The sequence below is a fragment of the Cupressus sempervirens genome, chromosome 6 (assembly GCF_028749045.1).
Source record: "Cupressus sempervirens isolate cs-2001-9-10 chromosome 6, ASM2874904v1, whole genome shotgun sequence".
NCBI lineage: Eukaryota > Viridiplantae > Streptophyta > Pinopsida > Cupressales > Cupressaceae > Cupressus > Cupressus sempervirens.
The window spans coordinates 420,022,506-420,044,969 of NC_143123.1; the positions used below are offsets into that span (position 1 = coordinate 420,022,506).

The window sequence follows — 22,464 nt, forward strand, 5'->3', positions numbered from 1 at the left end:
ATTTTTTTCAAGACATATAGATATGTACAAAGAGCTTACTGATTTCAAATCAACTATAAAACTACTTTAGGTGGAGAGTGTTGACAGGTTCTTTAAGCACTTCTCCTTTGGTTGTGGAAAGCTGATAGGCACCAGATCCATATACTGCAGTAATGATGTATGGATTGAGCCAGTTTGGTTCAAACTTTCCCTTTTGTACTCACTATTGTTGATTCTTGGGGTTCTTTCTCAGCACAAGATCACCCAGCTGGAAGTCACATGGCTTGACCTTCCGATTGTAGCTTCTGGCCATTCTTTGTTGATATGCTCGGAGATGATCACATGCCACTTGTCATCATTCATCTAGTAATACAAGCTCTTGAAGCTGAGCTATCCTATAGTCATCATCAGTAATAAGGCCCTTTATAGAGATTCTCAAGATAGGAATCTCAACCTCTATTGGAAGCACAGCATCTGCCCCATATACCAAAGCAAAGGGAGTCATGCCTGTTGGAGTCCTGATGCTTGTCCTATATGACCATAGGGCTGGATTGATCTAGAGATGCCAGTCTCTCCCTGACTTGCTCACTATGCGATGAAGAATTTTGAGGATCGCCTTTCTGGATGCCTCAGCTTAGCCATTACCCTAGGGGTAATAAATGGAAGACCAATGTTGTGTGATTTTGAATTTCTTGCACAGTTCCTTGAGGTCTTTATTCTTGAATTGTCCTCCATTATCAGTACTGATTGAGAATGGTACACCATATCTGTAGATGATGTAGTTTGTGATAAAAAGTGCTATAGTTTTGCCATCAGCAATTGTGAGAGGTACTGCCTCTAGCCACTTTGTGAAATAATTTGTAGCCATGATAATGAACTTATGTCCATTAGAAGAGGTTGGGTGGATCTTTCCCACCAATTCGAAGGCCTATTGTTGAAATGGCCATGTTGTAGTAGAGGGAATCAGCTCTCTAGCTGGAGCATGGATGAGATTCTTGTGTAACTAACACTGCTTACAGGACCTAGCATACTTGATAGCTTCTTGCTCCATTTTGGGCCAGTAGTAACCAGCATGAAGGATTTTATGAGCTAGTGTTAGGCCATTGGAATGAGATCCACAAATGCCCTCATGAATGTCAATTAGTGCATGTTTGGACTCTTTGGGTTCTAAACACCTAAGGAGTGTTCCGTTGAGACCTCTCCTATATAGATTGTTAGCAATAATGACATAATGTGAAGCATTACAGATTAGGTAACATTTCTCATTCTGGGTCATACCTTCCAAAATGGTTTGATTATGAAGGTAGGAATAAATGTGATGGTAGCAAGATGATTCTTGTCCTATAATAGAATAGATCATCTTAGAATTAGGGGTGTCATAGGCTGGGTAGTGTAATGCTTCCACCAAGAACTCATATCGAAGATCATTTTTAGGCATTTGTAGCAGAGAGACCAGGGTGGCCATGGCATCAAACACTTTATTATCTGCTCGTGGAACTTGCTAGAAGGTGATGTGTGCAAAATACTTTTTTAAGTCATCAACCATGCGCTTGTAAGGAATTAGTTTCTCATCCTTTGTTTGGTACACATCATTAACTTGGTTGACAACAAGCTGAGAGTCACCAAAGATATCTAACTAATCCACTCTCCATTTAGCTACAATTTTCATGCTATTGATCAAATCCTCATATTCAGCAATGTTGTTTGTACAAGGAAAAAGAATCTTGTACGCTTTGGGCAATGAGTATCTCTATGGTGTAATGAAGAGTAATCCAGCACCTAATCCTTGTTATGTGAAGGATCCATCGAAGAACATAACCCATGTGTAGTGCATGAGTGTTAGAATTGACTCATCTGGGAAATCAATGTTCATTGGCAAAAGACTTTGTATGAGTGCCTCGGCTAGCTAGTTTGCAATTGCTTTTCCCTTAATAGCCTTGCATTCAACATATTGGATGTCAAACTCACTGAGTATCATAACCCATTTAGCCAATCTTCTTGTGAGAGATGCCTTACTGAACAAGTACTTTAGTGGGTCTATTTTAGCCACAAGCTGTGTAGTGTGGGCAAGCATGTAGTTTCTCAACTTCTGGGAAGCAAAGATAACTGCCAAGCAAGCTTTCTCAATAATGTTCTAGTTCTTCTCATAAGAGACCAATGTTTGGCTCAAGTAGTAAATAGCTCTTTCTTTTTTGTCATTATCTTCCTGAGCCAATAGGATGCCCAAAGATGTTTCAATGGCTGAAATGTATAAAAGAAAAGGCTTCCCATGAATAGGAGGCATCAAGATGGGTGGATTGACAAGATATTGTTTGAGCTGTGTTAAGCTTTTCTCACAATCCTGGCTCCAATTGAATTTCACACCCTTATGTAAGGTCTTTGTGAAGGCTTGTGATCTATTTGCCAATTGTGAAATAAACCTGCAAATAGATTGAAGCCTTCCCTGTAGCCCTCTCATCTGACTGATGTTTTGAGGTGGTGGCATGTCCATTATTGCTTGTACTTTCTCAGGATCAACCTCAATTCCTTTTGCAAAAATAATGTATCCCAGCAACTTCCTTGATGTGACACCAAATGCACATTTCTTAGGATTGAGGCAAAGACTGAACTTTGCCATACAATCTAAGATAAGACCCAAATCTTGTAGATGAGTATTGTGTTTAGTACTTTTGACCAAGGTATTGTCAACATAGTCCTCCATGGTTCTATGCATCATGTCATGGAAAATTATAGTAACAGCCCACTGATATGTAGCACCAGAATTCTTCAAACCAAATGGCATCACGTTCCAACAGAAGGTTCCCCATGCACATGTGAAAGCCATTTTCTCCTAGTCTTTTGGCACAATTTTTATCTAATTGTATCCAAAAAAACCATCCATAAGTGAGTACATCTCATAGCCAGTCGTCATGTCCACGATCATATCAATATTAGGGAGTAGAAAGTCATCTTTAGGACATGCCAAGTTAAGATCATGAAAGTCTATACAAATCTTGATAGATTTATCATGCTTGGAAACTGGAACAATATTGGATATCAATTCAGCATAATCAATTGCACGAATGAAACCAGCCTTTAGGAGTTTCTCCAATTCTACTTTGACAAGCAATGCAATGTGAGGGTACATTTTTTGAAGCTTCTGTTTAACTGGTTTGATGCCTGGTGCTATGGACAAATGATGCATGATAAGATCAGGATCCAATCCTAGCATGTCAGAGTATGTCTAGGAAAAATTTATTTTCTTTTCCTTGAAAAAGGCAATGAATTGTTCCTTCTCTTCAAGTGATAGTGACTGGGCCAGATGTATCATATGAGAATGTTCTTCTGTGCCTAGGTTAATTGGCTTTGTCAGCTCTATAAACACTGATGATCTCTCCTGAAAGTGACTGGAAAGGACATCAAATATCTCATCCATGGGTGCCTCAAAGAGGTTTTCACCCTTGGATACGTCTTTTATTTTTACTTTTTTGGGTTCCGACATTGCCACAATGTGGTTTTCACCATCAAACCTTTTGCATTTTTTCCTTTTAATTGTGTGACTGAGATATTTGATGTTAGCCTCAATCATGTTGATGCTTTTCTCATTGGTGGAAGATGTTACAGGTTTGATAACATTTAGGTAATAGGTGAGAGCATAGTCATTCTCGAATGTGGGGACTTCACTAGATGCATTGGGATTCCAATCTATAAGCTCAGGATGTGTGAGTGAGAGAGTAGTGGCTGGTTTAATTGCATTCCTAGTATAGTCATTAAGTTCTTGGACCAGCAATTCAAGACCTATGGTGACCTCGTCCATAGGTGTGTTCAAATGCCTCGGAGTACGAATGTTAGTAATTAATGATTCTAGGGCACTAGTTGGATCTGACCCATGTGACCTAACCCTAGATGGTTCACCCACTTCGATTTGGTTTTCATAGACATGCACTTGGCCAATGTCTTTATCAGTAGTCACTTCTAACAGAGAGTCAAACTCATATTCCTTAGAATCAGTGCTACATGGCGAGAGACTATAGAACTCCCCAACAATGATAGTGACATAGTCACCTTCATCCTCTAGGTTCTTACACAAATACTCAACATGGCATGACTAACTAGATTCTCCCTTTTCTAAATGATATTTGAATTGCTTAGTATTTTCCTCAGAAGAATCACTAGTATCATCCACAGTGCTAACATGTGGCACAAAGTCATCTGGCTCAGCAAACAATCTAGTGAGATCATAAGGGATAGGATGAGGATGGGAATCCTCATCATTAGATTCTTCCTCTTGAGTATCTGACTCAGCTTGTGACTCATTTTTAGATGAACTCTCAAGTTTGGGGATGAATTTATTTGATCCCAAATGGAAAGGGACCTTCTTAAAACCTAGGCCAGTTGTATAACGGTTGCTTGGAGCTCTTTCTTTGATAGGATCAATTAGGCCATTATTATTGCACCCAATAGGGCTAGTTCCCTTGTAACAAAAATGCTTCATAAGCTTAAGACTAGGTCCATATTTCTTAGGAGTGATTTCTTGAGCTTGTTCTGCTAGGTCTACTGGAGCCTCTTCTCTGTAAATCCATGCAGCAATGGCTCTATTTTCACTTTCATCTTCTAAGGGAACTATAGCCTTGATAAAAGCCCCATTATACTTTGTTTGAGGTGTCAGCACAAACGGCTTCTTTGCCTCTAAGGGTATCCCATAATGTTGAGGAGACTCTGGGAGAGGTGTTAATGATAGCACTAGTTCAATGTGGTACTCTCCCATACCAATTTTTTTTAGTTTGAATGACTACTCAATTTGTTTCAGCTTATTGTCGTGATAATCAGTGGACTCACAGTTAGCAGGGACAAAAATTTTAGTAGATTTGAGCATATTGTAGGTGTAGCTAGTAGTCGTAGGAATAGTAACTTCAGAGCCATGAAATGGGAATTTGATGCATTGGTGGTATGTGGATGGTATAGCGCACATCTCATGTATCCATGGCTATCCTAACAGAATGTTGTAGGACAAGGAAATGTCAAGCACCTGACAAGTGACATCCCTTTTGATAGGACCGACATGAATTGGTAAAACCACAAGACCTAGAGACTTTCATTCCACTTCGTCATATGCTTTGATAGTGATATTTTGTTGAGGATCAATAGAGTCCTCAAAATAATTCAATTTTCTATGCAGGGCAGTAGAGACAATATTTAAGCCAGCACCATTATCAATGAGGACCCGAGGAACACGTGTCTGATGGACCATAACCTTGATGTGCAGAGGTTGATTGTATGGGTGACTCAATGAGTTGTCATCTTCCTGAGAAAAAGTCATAAGATATGGCGAGGTTAGGTGACCTACCATGGATTGAAATTGCTCAAGATCAAGATCTTGGGGAATATTTTCCTCAGTGAGGGCTTTATCCAGAATCTTCCTATGAGCAAGTGAGATTTTAAGTAGCTCAAAGATGGAAATCTGAGCATTAGTTTGTTTCAATTGATCGAGAACACTCTAATTGGTTGCGGTCAAGTTCATTGTGGGTTTTGAACCTTTGTCAGATGGACTAGCAAGGGTTTTATATTTGTGTTGTTCAAGATCTGAAGTAGGAGGTGCAGGGCCTTTGAGTACCAACTTGGCGCATGAGTGAGTAATAGTCTTAGCACAATGTTGTGAAGGCATATTATCCATTTCATCGAAAGTAGGGCCCCTCAAGACAAATGGTGTCTTGGGTTTGTTGTTATCTTGCTTGCCCTTAATGGTAATAACATCACAATATTTAGAATCCATAGGTTCAACCATGCGAATGACATTGTTATCATTGGAATATGTATGGTTGACCTTGTTGTAGGGTTGTAGTTTTGAAGTCTCTCCTTTTTCATAAGCTGGGAAAGGTTCTTTGAATGCCTTGTGATTCAAGTTTTTGTTATGTCCATATACCACAAGATCAATAGCATCAATCATGTCCTAGACTTTATGGTGCAAGTTTATATAGTTGCTACTTTTGTGTCCCTTGTTTTGGTGATACTCACAGAATGAGGTCTCATTCCACCATGGTGGACGTGGTTGTGGGTCATAGGGACGAGGGTTATCCATTGGTGAAATAAGCTTATGTTGTAGCAATGTTTTGTAAACCACATCCAAAGGTTCTCCCAAAGGTGTATACTCTCGTTTGGGGCATGTTGTCTATGAGTTTCTCAATTTTTTTCGAATGTTTTATTGTCAAGAGGAGGTTTCTTAGCATTTTTGGCCGCTTTGAGGCCATCTGTGATATTAAATGCAACTTTAGCAGGTTTGGATGTGACATTGTCAACAACTCCATCATGTAAAATTTCTTGATTCTTGTTGACATGTTAGGTTTTATCCCTGTTGGAAGTGGAACCTTGTTTTATGTCTCTCTGAAGAGTGAGTTCACCTTTCTTGACCATAAATTCTTTGATACAAATAGCTTGTGTAATCATGTCTTCAGAGGTACATGGACCTTCACTAATAGATTTGGCATCGATTTGCGACGGCTATGTGTCGCAATGTGTCACCACTATGACAGACATAGACGTCATAGTTATTTAGTCACAATTTACGACGTCTACCCTTTGCCGTTGCATTTGCGACACCTATCCGTCATTATGCAGCCACCTTGTTGTCCCATCATCCTCGTCACAATTCTTGTGTTTTCCATCGCAATTGTGACGGGGTTATCGTCGCACCTATAGAAACCCCGTCGCAATTGGAGGGTAGGTGTGACGGCAACCACATCACAATTCTTGTGTTTTCTGTTGCAATTGCGATGCTAATCCCTCCAATTGCGTCAAGGTTACTGTAGGTGCGATGGTCGAAGGATTAAAACAAAAAAAAATATTTTGTGCTTTAAGTTGTCCTTCAATTGATATTTGGATGCCTTTATTGAGGGTTTATCCAGTAGGACCAGTGCTGCTTCCATAGGCAAGCCATGCATTATGCTAGAAAGGGCTGAGAGTACTTTGTCTCAAAATGAAGCTCTCTTTAGCCTGGAACTAGGTTGCTCAAACTATCTACCAGTGCCATGTTTTTCCTGTGATAGGAAAATGTACAAGATAGAAAATAAAATGTAAAATCCATTGGAATAGGATGAAGAGATCAATAAGGCAAACTCACTCACCTATACAATTCTGATGATTTATAGATTTCACTAAAGTTAACACCTAGACGGTGCTCTTCTGACATAGAAGTTACTTCTAGCATCCACGTAGCTGGATTATAACCTTCCTTGATCTGTGAAACCCCCTCAATGGCCTACATGAATCATTTTCAATTAGCTAAAACATATATGCTGATTGCAGCTAGTGCTTGACTCTTAAGCTCAATGTATTGAGAATGTTTGCTAAAAGCTTAGTGGTCAACACTATTCGGCATGACCAATTCCTTGTATATAAAATCAACTTCCTATTGGTTCTAGTACAATAAACTATGACTACTTACAACTCCAAAATTCAAACTGCTCATCAAAAGGTACCAGATTCAGATCTAAATCTCTCAACAGAATAAAACCGTAGTGGATGGCATCTTACCAAAAAATATTCTATAAGTTTGTTAAAATTGTGACCAAGTGGACCTGCATAGGTAAGCTGACCTCCTCGCTTCATTAAGAATAGCTACAGCATATTTCATTTAGCTTTAAGAAGATGACAATTTCAAATGCTTCACAAAGCTATTTTAAGAAAACCAAATCTTTACCTCGTCAAATACCTCGAAGATATCAATACTAGGCTGATGGATTGTGCAAACAATAGTTATCCCCGTGTCAACCAAATTTATCTTGTTAAAGTCTTTTTATGTAACCTGCAATAGTTATATATTCTACAAGAAAAGTGTGCAAGATATAGTGCAATAATTATATGTTTACTACATTGAAATGTTTGTAAATAATGGGAAAAAAATTGTCATGTGTGAAAGTTATGATGGTGTTACGATGATATTTTTTTTGGAGGATGGGTGTGTTTTCACAAAAAAATATCAAACATGTATTTATGATATGCAGTATTTAAAAATTATGCATAAGGGCAAAGAAATACATTGCATTAGCTTAGAACTAGAATGTATTTAACTTCTAAGTCAAACCCTCAAGATCAATCAAAAACTACAACAGGTAAATGCCAAGCAACAAAGAAACACTTGTCAGATGAGCCAGTAAGGCTGGCTGCTATGATGTACGATCCATGAGGGGGTTGTAGTTCTTAATGAAAAAGTCTAGCTTTGTTTTAACTCCTAATTTGGTTCAATTGTTCCACATCAAATACATCAGCCATTACAAAGACTCTCAATTAATTATTTTAGCATTAATTGGTGCCATAGAATTATGAGACTGCTAATGTCCCAAAAAATTTCAACCAATTTGTTTTTAGTACAATTTGCCCTATAAAAGCCATGGGACCAGCTGATTTATGAGTCTCCTAAACTTCTTAGCAGTTTAAGTGGCTCCCCTCTCTTCATGGGACTATACCCTAAGTAGTTGTGATTTCTGCATAGGGGTATAAAAACTTGTTTTTGTTTGTTTTTTACAGTATTCACTAAGATGATTTGCCTACAAATGACACAAGAAGCTACAAAAATGATGTTACTTCTATTTTTGAAATGAAAATTATGTGTGAAAGATCTGCATAGCTTTTTGACAGTTTGTGGTAATTTTGCTCATATATTTGAGTACCTCAAGGAGGCACAAAATTATCATTAGGCTTCACAAGTTTTTTTTACCATCTTTTACGATTCAGAAGAACCAGTGTTGTGCAATTTGAAAGCTAAATTCATAATAAAGTGCTCTCGATTGATCCATTTCTACTCAGCTTATATAGGCAATGGTGATGTAATAGCAATCACAAACAGTGACATGGAAAGGAGAAATGTTGTGCTTATTGTGACAGGCCAAACAAAATGAATTGCTAGTGATGTATTTGCGTTTGAAAAGAATCACTGTGTTTTTAGATGAAGAGCTTGTGGAGTTCTTGTCAGATTTGGAGGCAAGAAGTCAACAAGTTTGGTTTTCCTCCTTACTAGCACAGGGCCTCTTAGAGCACTCTACGATTACAGATCATGCAGTGGGAGTATGCATTGGAAATGATCTACATAGGGCCTCTTAGAGCACTCTACAATTACAGATCATAATTGCAATTTGTCTATGTTGATGGAGAATTTTATTTTGGTGAAGACAAAGATAATATTCAAGCATTGCTGGTACCAGATGATCGACCTCATACTTAAAACAATAACAGCCACAAAACTGTATATTGGGATGGCACATAATGAAATATTTTGGATTTATTTTGTTCTTAGATCCTCATCTCAAGTCATAATTTCTGGAGGACATATCGACTTTTATATATCCAATGACTTATATGAATAAAACAACAATTATATATCTCACAAAGGTAGAAGTATAATGAAGTGTGATACTAATAAGGCACTGAGACTGAAAAGTTAATTATTTTGGTTGACCCATCTGCTAGGTGAACCAAATAAAGGAGTTGTGTGGTGGGACAAATGCCACAAATAAGACCTCATTCAATTAAGAGGACCGTGGCTATGATGTGCCAACACAATGGATAAAATTGCTAATCATTGACACAAATTCTCATTTATAAAATCCTTAAAGTTACCTTGACATAGCAGTAGTGAATATGCAGGGGGAGCAATTACTGTCCTTTGGGGAGCTTCTAATCTGCTTGCAAGGGATTGCATAAGATTGATAAAGCAATATTATATTGTTGACTAAACTGCTGACATCTTTGCATTTACAAGGAGTTGGGAATGAAAATACACATCCATTCATACAAGTACTCTAGGGTTCCCATATCAATATCAATGGGATGGAAATAATTTTAGATTTCAAATATAAATTTTAAAGGGTCTATCTTGGAAAAATATAAGGTGTGGATATGTGTGAATGAGTAAGAGTGCGTAGTGTGTGTGAAATAAAAAAGAAGACCAATGGAGCACAACACATGCTAGAATCGCAACATAATATGGGAGTATAGATAGTATATCCAAATTGTTGGACAAATTGGCTTAAGGGAATGTTACCAAGAGATGGGATGCATCGATTGGAGATTAAGGGCATGCATAAATATTTTTGTGAAAGAGAGTGTATGTGATATAAAATAGAATACTACAACAATAACGGATAATATGGCTAATCCAAGATGATTTGATTATGTGGTATTTGTAAAACCCATTAGGAAGAGCCAAACCATCTTATCAAACTATCAATATGGCTAGTCTCTCATTCTACATACTACGACATTAACCCTTCTTGATATGTGTAACCCTTGTACTTATGAAGTCCTTGCATAGCCATTGGAGTTCAAATGTTGTACTATGAATTGATATAAGAGTGGTGATCTCTTATGAAGCGTTGGAGTTTATGAGTGTATCACAACCTATATGGAGAATTAACACACATTCGTGTGTTTTGGGGTAGGGTGGTTATTTGAGTATCTTATTGAGCTTCACTTTGTTTCGAGAATAGTTTCATATTCTCTACTAAACAGGGCCAACCACGTGAAGGTGGAAGCTCATTTGGCCCCACCCCCCTCCCCCTAACATCACTCTACATTCCCCGTTAACATCTAACATTCATTCATTCTTTCAACCATTAATAAAATGTAACATTCAATCAATATCACATGATAACATTCAATCAATATCACATGATAACATTCATTAACACATTAGATTCATTAACATGCAACATTCATCAATATTTTGCATTAACACATAATTCATGAACATTCATTAGCAAATAATTAAATTTATTGAGACATAAAATACAGTATGTAGTGACAATCATTTCTTTTTTTTCTTTCTATTTCTTTTTTCTATGTAAGCTCTAAGAGGAGCATCAGTGTCATCACCAATTCCCCCCTCATCAGTTGTTATGTTCTCTGTTCTTGATGATCTCAAATTCCTATGCTGTTGCAAAGGGGGGTCCTCTGCAATAACAAATAAAAGAGTTAAATTAAAAATAATTTATTATAATTGTTACAAGTATTTAATTATTTTAAATAACATAACTGTGTCTCTTTACCTGATCTAACCACATTATTTTGTCTGGACTCAACGTCAACACGGTCATGAACATCGACCCCTCGATCCTCTATAGCTGCTCTACAAAATGTTACGTTAATCCAAACACCAATTGCAATTACATATAAAAAATTTAATAGCAAATGTATACCTCCACCACTAGGATGCACATCATGTGAACCTTCGACATCCACAGATTGTGTAGAAGGATTGTCAAGCTGCATTCCAACATCCTACGCATTGTTATCATTGCTTGCTTAAAACAGATATACTCACTTTATATTGGAACTTAACATCAAATAGACTAATTGGTAAAGTATTCAATTTTAAATTAATTTCATTTAGCTTATTTACCTGTGGCTGAGATGCATTAGTATTAGAACCTTCCACACTAATTTCAGCTCGTAGCCGTTCAGCCACGGCTCTATAGCCTTGTTGGAAGCCAATTCTCTTATCGTCTTCTGTGAGGCATCTCTTGAACTCTGAGCCCTACATTTTTGCGTGGTATGGTTAATTTTACTTGCATTGTTTCATCAACCAATGGAGGGTAGTTAAAATATCAATAGAAAATCATCTATATCCATCACAATATAATAGGAGAAAAATCGAGCAGTTTTGATGGAGTAATCTACTATATAAATGTTGTGTGTTTGTATGTTTTTCTTGTACCAACATATTTTCTCCAAATTCTTAAGTTGGGTAAGAGTTAGTTCAGCTCTTTGGAAATAAAAATGGCTGCAAGTGCTGCTGCATTCCCTCATTCTTTCAATCACTGCCTTTATTCTCAACTATTGGAGGAAAATTTAGTCAAGGGTGAGATTTTAAATAATGTCATATTAGTGAATCACAAGTTTTCTTCACTAATCTAGATTGCAGAGTCTTGACTTCAATTGTTGAATTGTTTATATTGAATATGAAAATCCACTACTGTTATTATATTCTATTGACCTATTTATAATTGATGAGCTAAATAAGGGAGTCCTAGCATTTCCCTTCACATTATATAAAAAATTTGATACAATTTTTCATTTACTAATACTTACAACTCTTGCTTGAAGTTTCGAAAAACCACCAGAGCCGAGCTTGTGTGTCCCGTGCTTTTCTAGTCTTGCCTTTGTTGCCTTTGATGTGTCAGGCAATCTATGAAAAGTTTGAAATATGTTAGATAGTATAAATATGGAGGTTAATTAGTACATAATTAGATTCTCAACAGTATCACATACCTTGCTGTACTCTCCACTGGTGTAATATTATTTTTCTTGTCAGCTTTATACTTTCCATCCAAAATCAGAGCCTGCCACTCAGCCTCAGGAACATAGGGCGGACGCTCGTACCTGGGGTTATCCCGTAAAAATTTTCCGTACTGGTCCCTAATATACTTCAAACATAAACCAGCTTTTTCAAGGAGCTTGTTTCTCTCTATTGCACAAGGTCCAAAGAGTTGGGTCATGCTCTTTATAAGATCATCCTTCAACGGTTTGCATTGGTGATTCCACCTTTTAAGTAAAAAAAAACATGTTAGACTCATAAATGAATTGAAGCTACCTTTAATATAGTTCAAGAAATGGACGAAAAGGAAAACTATTATAGCAATGATATGAAATCAAAATAGTGGTTTGGGGTTTTAGTTAGGATATGATGTTCCACCAGGTACGCATGGTGGGCCCAAATATTTGCAAACACTCATCACCAAGTTTTCTCCAAAAAAGATCATTCCCTACGAAACAATCATGGGATCATTAGTCGATGAAGAGTGATCAAAAACTAAATTACTATTATATCACTATAGAATAATAATAACTTTAAAGTACCTGGAACTTTGGCTACTTTTAATGGAATGCCTTCATCGTCGCTGACGATCAATGTGACATCCTTCACCGTTCCCGTACTAGGAACATAGGAACATCCAGGAAATGATGTTGCAGGTCCTATTCCAAAAAGTTTCATAAGTTTCATAAGTCTTTGTCATGATTGAAGTATAAAAGAACAAATGATAATTGATGTTATAAAGTTGTAAAAAAGAAACTATTTGTTGTTGTCATAAGAGAGAAAAAGAGGGATTTGTGTACCAGCAGATGGTGCAATAGTCGATGCATGTAAGTTGCATGTTACTGACTCAATAGTCGAAAAGAGATTTGTGGTTGTCCTGGATGGAGGCGGCGTCATTGTAGGATTCAATTGATGTGAAGCTGAAGAATAAAATTGTTAGAGCATGCATAAATATAGAACGTGTGGACTAGCATGGACAAGATTGTTAGAGCATTAAAAAAAAGGATTGTTCGAGCATGTATTGTCAATGATTATGATCATTCCTATATATATTCAGTGGAAAATAGAAGTGGGGAATGGAACATGCGATCTACCTAAACCACCTGCAGCACCCTCATCATGGGAACGGGGCTCGAAATCAAGCAAAAAACTAAAGACAATGCATCCATATTTTAATTAATGCCATAAAAGAGCATAACATAAAAACCATTATTGAACTCTTGTTATAATTAAAAATTTCATTAATACTTTCTTTTAAGGACTCAGAGGTGTGCAACAATTCAGATGCCCTATCTTTTATTTGTTGAGCCATAGGCTTTATGGTTGCCAAACGTAGAATTTCTTTGCTAATTTTCTTTAAATTAATTTTAATCGAACCAATCGGGTCATCGGTCTCTGCTAAATCGATATAGAAAGGGTCCTCCTCAGGGGGGGCCTGCTGAGGGACTGCAGGTTCCTTTCCCTCCCTCCGACCACTAGCCCTCTATGACAACAATAGTATTAGTATTATCAAAATTACTCCAAAACAATAAAGAAAACAACATTAAAAAAATAACATTTTGCTTCTATCTAGTTTGCACAATTACAAATGAGTTTTACCTGCTCATGTGTAGATGAGCCGGGAGCATCGTCAGCATCCCCTCCAGGTGGTTGCTCCATATTGTGCCCCTGTGTCAAAGATGAAGTATAAAAATGTTAGCCAAAAATTTATTGACTAAATGGTATGTTGGAGTCATTGATTAGAAGTTGGTTTAATAGTATGTACCACCCCCATGATAGTAGCCTCGTTTGTATCTATGTGATTCAAATTGTAATCAATAAGAAGCTCTTCCCCTGCACGTATTGATTTTATCGCACAGATGAATACACGATTTCCTTCGCGTGCCTCAAATATGCAATTGGGTTGCTTTATAGTTGACCCAGGTCATGTACTATTTATAAAACCCGCAATATTCCCTGTTGCTTTTGGCCTTCCATCAATGTATATAGCCACACTTTTACTTTGATTATTGTCTTGTTGTTGTATATAATTTTTTGAGAGGGCATACCTATGCATACTTTTTTTATATTTAACAATATGCATCCAACTTTTGTAATCGTAACATGGTCCAACATACTCCATCAATTCAAAAACTTTGTTGTAAGACACCTTTATGCCATCCATAGAAAATAGGCCCAAACCATGTAGTGATGATGGTGCTATGCGATATATCCTCTTGTTAACACAAAAATCAGTGTTTATTGGAGGAAGTTCCTTGGGTACCCAATGTTTCTGTAGATGTTGGTACCTCAAGGGCACCTCGATGTCGCCTTCCGTCTCATCATCATAAGAACATGACCCCCCTTGAGCAAGGAAAAATTTCATGCATTTATTGAATTTCCTTCTAGTCCTTTTACCTCTAGTTAATCTCCATATTCTAGATAAACTACATGTCTCACTTTCCTCTTCTATTCCTATATTTCCCTCACTCAAGGAAGACACTTCTGACAAATACCTATTCACTGGTACCTGCAAATGGGAGAGATCTTAGAAGACATCAATCTTACTATTGATAAGTGTATTAAATAGACTGTCTATAAGGAGTATTGACTTATACCTGTCGATCCATGAGACTGTGCGGGATGCTCCTGAAAGGGGTTCAATTTCCTACAATTGTAATTCAATTATCGTGAGCATAATCACATCATAATCATAATCACATCCATCATTAGCATCGCATAAAAATTAAAAACATTAAAAGGTACACAATAAAACACTTAAATCAGGCTCACATTATAAGCCTACTAGGGAAGTAGGCCTAGTGAAGGGCTAAAACTGGGTTTTTGTATCAGCTGATAAGTTGAGGGCTTAATCACCTTGGGGACATGCTATTTGAAGTTGTTTGATGTGTGTGGAGGTGGAGGAAACACCTAGACTAAAGCCACTTGCATAACATTTTGAAATTTAGTTAGATATTTTATATTAATTAAGATAATTGTAATTTCTTCTAAAACCCATTATAATAATTTTAAAATGGATTACTGGTTTCTTTTTACTTACCGTGTAAATCCCATAGATCCAAATACATGTACTGAAATAAGTTTTCTAGTTTTAGTCTATAAATCAACATACTGATACAATGTTATTCCTATTCTAAAATGAAATGTTAGAGATACTTGAATTATTAACCAACAAATTGGGTAAGCACTTATATTATGTTTTCCCTATGAATTGTATTCTAGGTACAACTCCCTTTTATAGATATTTAATGAATTCCCTTTTCTAAACTAAACACTTACAAATGCTTTTGACATAAAAGAAAATAAGGCTCAATACATTCACGCATCAATATGTGTTTTAAATAGTTTTATTTAATTAATTTAGATTAATAGTTAATTTAGATTAGCAGTATTCTATTTGTAGTTGAAACTTGTAGCTTTTAAATAGATAATGAATAAACTATGTAACCATATATATAAGACAAATATATTTCTATCAAGAAATGAATATTAAATAGATTAAGGATTGATGGCATACCTCTAAATTCCATCATCATCATCCTCATCGTCATCATCATCATCATCATCATCGTCATCATCCTCATCATCATCATCGTCGTCATCATCATCATCCTCCTCGCCATCATCATCCTCGTCAGTGTCATCGTCGTCGTCATCATCAACATCATCATCAACATCAACATCATCTTCATCATCATCATCAGTAGCAGCATCATCGTCATCATCTTCTTCTTCTTCTTCATGAAAATTTGTGTCAGGAACATCATCCAATAACTGTCGATCGTGATCACCATCTACATCATCTTCTACTTCTTCGTTATCTTCTTCTTCCATCGCATTATACTTTATTGGCCTTCCTCTCGGTTCATGTCTAACAACAAATGACCAACCCGGTTTATGTGGAACCTCTGAGTAAAATACCTGCTCACATTGGCTTGGAAGAACATAAGGCTCATCCCCAACTCGCTCAAACGACCTTGTATTAACCATTGTAAATCCATCATCATGTTCAATAATAGTTCTATCAGGATCATTTGGATTAAGTCGTAGCCTGTACCATTTGACAAAGAAGAGTATTAATTTGAAGGAACTAAAGTCACACTCAATTATCTCATCCAAAATGCCATAGTATCAATTTTCAGACTCTTGAGGATGTAAGTCATTTCTAGATGAAATATTAGTCACTTGAAAGATTGCAGTTATTCCTGAATCACAAGTTTTCTTCGTGTCATCCAATACTTTGATGTGAAATTTCTAACCATTACAGAACATTAAGAAATTTTTGAAATTTCTTAGACCTAGCTAAATACTTTAATATTTTAAAAATACTTTCTTTGACTTTATTCCTAAGATTATTTGTAAAACTTTGACCAACCGCCTGAAGGTCTTATTTCAAGAGACCTTACAACATTAAGCCACTAAAAGCAATTTCAAAACATATAAGCTAAAAGTCTAGTTAAAATATACATTAGAATATAAAAAAACAATTTTCATACCCGAGCGCGCGGCTATAACTCATGTAACGGCCTTCTTGCTTAGTTGTAGAAGCTCTCCAGCAACCAAATTATACAAACTACAAGGCCTAACAAAAATTTCAAAACATATAAGCTACAAGTCTAGTTAAAATATACATTAGATTAGATTCAACAATAGAAAGCAATGTTATTCAGAATTAGATTCAACAAACCTTAGCAATGTAAATAGTCATCTCCTCTAAATTGGACTCCAAACATGAAGGGGCATTCACATACTCTTCCCCTAAAGGTATCCTGAAGAACAAAAGCCACTATTCTTGAGTTTGTGAATTGCACCTCGAGATGAATGAAGCTTAAAAGGAATGATCATTGTTTTCATACATTTAAATTAGGATGTAATATTTATTCATAAGTATATACCTTGCAAGCACTTAAAATTGTTGTTATATGTGTTGCGGGAAAAGAAGAAGTTTATACTTATGTGTGCAGACGCACTTCCTGTATGCGATCCAAAGCTCGAATGTTATCAAGTGTGTCCAATGATGGGGAGAGACCTCCGTGCAAGCAGAAGATCTGCAATGAAACAAAAGAAAAGAAAAAAAATTTATAGTAAGAACAAGTTTGTTGTGCTGCACAGGGTACCAACAAAATAGTGTATAATATCTTTTTCTTTACCTGGCTTTCAATTCAGCATGAGAGCCTTTAATAGAAAAGTCAAATTGATAACATATATATAATTTTGCCATAACTAGATTTTATTTCTACCAGGTTGGGCCAGGTGATCTTGTGGAGATCTCTGGAATATTTCTTCCTATGCCTTACACAGGATTTTGAGCCATGTGAGCAGGTTTGGTGGCTGATACATACCTGGAAACGATGTCAATTACTCATTTCAAGAAAAGATACGAGGAGTGAGTTTTAGCTTTTCGTATGTCATTAAATTTTCTCTTTCTTGTTTTGTAAGGACTTCTATTTTTCCAGACATGATCCTCATTTCATATAAGAAATACCATCAGTGAAGCTATATCACACTTTATGCTAGGACCAATAGGGGAATAGTAAAAATAGATTTGATCAAATGTCAAAATCATTCCTAATAGAAAAAGTGATTACATTTTTAGGCAGCAAGATGGTTTAACTACTATATTCATTAATAACTGAAAAATTGTTTACAAGGCTTGTCTATGAGCTAACCTTGGTTATTGACACATTAACATTAGCTATAATGACATTAAGCAGTATTTTTGAATTACTTAAACTTCTCTTGGCCTAGTATTTTGGTGGAAACATTTGCTTGCTGATTTGAAGGCTAATAGGTCTATTAGTATGGCAGCTTAAACTTGCATGGACTAATTCAGTTGTCTTGATAGGGTTCAAACTTAGATATTGATCTTATTGTTTTCGCATGTTGCAAATTTTGATAATAAGCTCGTGACATTGAAAAGTCTCAAACTTGATCCAAATTTTGATAATAAGCTCGTGACATTGAAAAGTCTCAAACTTGATATGAGACTGGTTCTGACAGATCTCAACTTTTCATAATGAGCTTGTTATTTTGATAAATCTCAATCAGGGACTAGTTTTGCCCATTGCTGTAATTTGAAAAAATGACCAAACATCATTATCCAGTATGAGTAGCCAGCATGATTCTAGAGTAACTATGTATTATCAGTGAAGAAAATATCAAAAATCACAAATTGGGTACAATCAGTATGTTATGGAGGGACATGTCTCCAGTTAAATTTTCCACACAAGTTATCTAAATAACCTTAAATAATTGGAGTAAATTAACAAGAACCAACATCATCATATTGTAACAGGTCAACAAATCAGTTTGATTAACTCCTTCCCTATCTTGTAAATGGAAGCATATTAAAAGTTCCTTCTTCCTCAATTCTCCCGTCCTTTCTTGTCCCCACTTTTCTTCCTCCTGCCCTTCTGCACCCTGCAACCACTTCTTAGGTTTGCCCATGTAAAACCTCTCCTCATCCATGCTATGTTATAAGCTCTGTTTATCTTTATGCTCTACTATTGAAGAACAATTAGGTTTGACACTTTTAAAAATGTCTCTGCCCCTACCAAGACCATTGTGGGTTTGTGATCCATGTCCTGTTGCTCTTCAACTACTTCCTTGCACTCAAGATTCTTGGGCATTTCAGGAACTATTTTTTTTTTCCACCAAATAAAGATGAGGGAAATCCTTCCTCTGTGAAGTTGCTTATTTTTGTTTTCTCTTCCTAGCACAATCTGTAGCCACGTGCTCTATTTGAAAACATTTTTTGCTATTTCGTCATCATCCAGCAGTTGCACCTAAATGCCTTTTGCAATTTTCAAATATGGATCTACTGGATGAGCTTTTTCCATATCCATCTCAACCAGAATGCAAGCATAAATGGTATGAAGGATGCCTAAAGAGTCTTTGTCCATGTCTAAAAATCTAGCCAGGGTGTTAGATGCCAAAAAGCCTCAAAAGAGGAAGATAAACTAGTATTGCAGGGAGTGAGTTAGAAGTCTAACCAGATATCTTGTCGAAGGATTCAGTGAGAAGGTTAAAAGCTGGGTACCAAGGATTCAACAATAACAGATGCTTATCCTCTTAGCTCCATTGATGCTCACACACAAATTTCTTCCCGTCTCACATATCCACCTCAAAAATCTCTCATGCCCAAGGGTAAAGTTGCATATCTCCTTCCAGAAAGGAGCTCCAACTCCAATATCTATTTGTTCAGTTCACCAAGGCCTGGTCAAAAACCTTTGAATCTCACTATCAATTCCATCTCTATAAAAAGATTTTTGCAATTTAACCAAACACATTTTCCAAACCATTGAGATTTAGTACTTGCATAAGCAATCAATCTGTATTTGGACTAGGTCTATGATTCCAAGAACTATAATTGTACTTTTTTTCATAAGATGGAGCCTGTGAATTGCTGCCGAGCACACAAGTCAATAGTCACGTGGCCTTTCATTGGAACATTTTGGTAGATATTAATTGGTAATAAGCTTCTATGATTTATGTAACTGTAATCTTGTGTTATATCTTACCGATTTACCTTTTTTTTTTTAATATTGTTTATTCCTTTGCACTCTAGGTATGTTCTACAAGGTGATGAACAAGAACAAATCGAAAGGCTAGCTGAGGATGGGGACATTTACAACAAGCTTGCATGTTCTTTGGCTCCAAAAATATTTGGTCATGAGGATGTTAAGAAAGCTCTATTGCTTCTACTTGTGGGTGCTCCCACTAAGAAACTGAAGGATGGTATGAAGGTATGATTGATGAATTTCAAATGGTAGCATCCTTGTAAGTTAAGATTATGAACTGTTCATTATTACAACTGATGGATTTCTATTATATTTCATGTATTCTTGGCTAGATAAGTTACCCTTGTTTTTGATGCAGTAGGTGTGACCTTAATAGTACAACTAGTTATAGCTAGAGCCAAATATCTACCGACTCACATCAATTCCAATTGTTTCTACTCAAGGAACTGTATAGCTAATTTTCATTGAATTCACAAATTAGGGGCGATTTGCATGTCTACTTGATGGGAGATCCTGGAGTAGCAAAAAGTCAGTTGTTGAAATACATGGTCAGTGTGGCACCTCCTGGAGTTTACACCACTGGGCGAGGAAGCACCGGTGTAGGTCTCACAGCTGTTGTTCAAAGGGACCCAGTTACAAATGAGATGGTTCTTGAGGGTGGTGCCCTGGTATGAGTAATTCAATGTATTGACCTGTTAATGGCATTGTAATTGTGGGTTGGGATGTTAGTCAAATGTTCTATAAGGCTGATCGTGGAAGGCGTAGCTAATATCTGTATTTGGTACATATAGAGCTGTTGAAGTAACATTTCAATTTTTTGTGGGATGAATCAGGTTCTTGCAGATATGGGTATATGTGCTATTGATGAATTTGACAAAATGGATGAGACAGACCGTACTTCTATTCATGAAGTGATGGAGCAGCAAACTGTGAGTATTGCAAAGGTAGGCATAACAACCTCTTTAAATGCAAGAACTGCAGTTCTAGCTACTGCTAATCCTGCCTGGTATGAATTGAATCATTGATCTCTAATCTGGTTTAATATCAAAATGAATTGTTAAATCTTAGATTCTTGAAACCTTCAGGCCAGTGTGAAGGGTATTTATGCTCAAATTCTATAAGAATGAGGGATTATTAATTTGAACTGCTGAATACATTTCATACCATTTCTAAATTAGCAGCATATTGAGTGACAAATTTGTTACAGTTTTTCCCCTTTTGATTGCTTCAGTTTTGTTTCTTGTGATCTGACACTTGTAACTACAACAGGGGTCGGTATGATCTCTGGAGAACTCTTGCAGAAAATATCAATCTTCCTCTGGCACTGCTTTCCCGTTTTGACTTAATGTGGCTAATACTTGACAAAGCTGACATGGATAGTGATTTGGAAATGGCTAGACATGTCTTATATGTGCACCAAAAGTGCAAGCCACCTCCTTTGGGTTTTGCTCCTCTTGATTCATCCATACTGAGGTGAGTAATTGACTAATCCTTAGATTCTAATTCTTCAACTTACATACTATAATTTTGACTGCATTAATTACATTCTCACGAGTTATTTTCACCAGGGCATATATAGTAGCTGCAAGAAGAACGGTGCCTTCTATACCCAAAGATTTAACAGAGTACATTGCTAGTGCATATGCTACCATGAGGCAAGAGGAAGCACAGAGTGATGCGCCACATTCTTACACCACAGCAAGAACACTTTTAAGCATTCTTCGAATCTCAATGGTACTAAGATTTTAATAAATAGTACATTTGTGTAACCATATCACTTTTAAGCATTCTTTGAATCTCAATGGTACTAAGATTCTAATAAATAGTACATTTGTGTAACCATTTACAGTCTCTAAGATGACATTGGTTTTTTAATTTATGTTCATATACTTAAATAAGTTGATGTTTGGGTTCGTACATCATGACCTTTTTCCAAGACAAGAAGATTATGAAAGAAAATTGAAAGAGTGAGCTTATACAAGTTGTCTACCTATCCATATTTTTTGGTCTTCCCGTATCTATTCATCTCTAGCTCATTCTTGCAATTTTCTACCATTATCTTCATATTCTAACTTTCATTGTGTATGTTACTAAATTATATTGATTTTCGAAAGATTTCAACAGTTCCATAAAATATATTAATAGGTCAAATATCCTTGATGATTATTACGCATCTAAGATCTTTGACTATACCATTATTATAACATCATATTGAATCCAGCTATATGAAGGTAAGCTCTATGCATACAAAGGAGGATAAATGCATTTGTCGTAAAAAAAGATGAGTCACTAAAAATAAGTGATAGTTTTCATAAAGGTCTATATTGGTTGTAGGAAATAGGAACAAATAGAAAGAATGTGTATATGCATGAATTTTCAATGTATTGAGGAGCTTTACCTTTGCTACTTACATTTTCCATATATATGCATAAATTTTCAATGCCTCGGCCCTCTCAATGCTGCCGAAGTGATCTCCCGCGCGCGAGCCTTTCCTTTCACAAGAACCTTGTGTCACGCAATTTTATGCAAATGAGGGTTTTTTGCTTCTTTTTTTCTCTTATATCCCACTGGCGTCGCAATTGCGATGCCTGTCGTCGCAATTGCAACGGAATTGGGCTAAAATTGAAAAAAAAAAAAAAGCCAAAAACACATTACCTTTTCTTGCCGTCGCAAATTAAC

The 22,464-nt window shown here is 36.4% G+C and overlaps 1 long non-coding RNA gene and 1 pseudogene across 1 annotated transcript; one reads left to right on the forward strand and one right to left on the reverse strand.

The window, feature by feature from the left end:
- Window positions 1–11,350: 11,350 nt before the first annotated feature.
- Window positions 11,351–12,343, reverse strand: LOC149552849 (uncharacterized). The gene is made up of 3 exons (XR_016353380.1): window positions 12,220–12,343; window positions 12,040–12,136; window positions 11,351–11,485 (listed from the first exon to the last, which is right to left on the reverse strand). It is a non-coding gene; the product is annotated as an uncharacterized LOC149552849 (long non-coding RNA).
- Window positions 12,344–13,086: 743 nt separating this feature from the next.
- LOC149552850 (DNA replication licensing factor MCM7-like) lies at window positions 13,087–21,534 on the forward strand (annotated as a pseudogene).
- The last annotated feature ends 930 nt before the right edge of the window (window positions 21,535–22,464 follow it).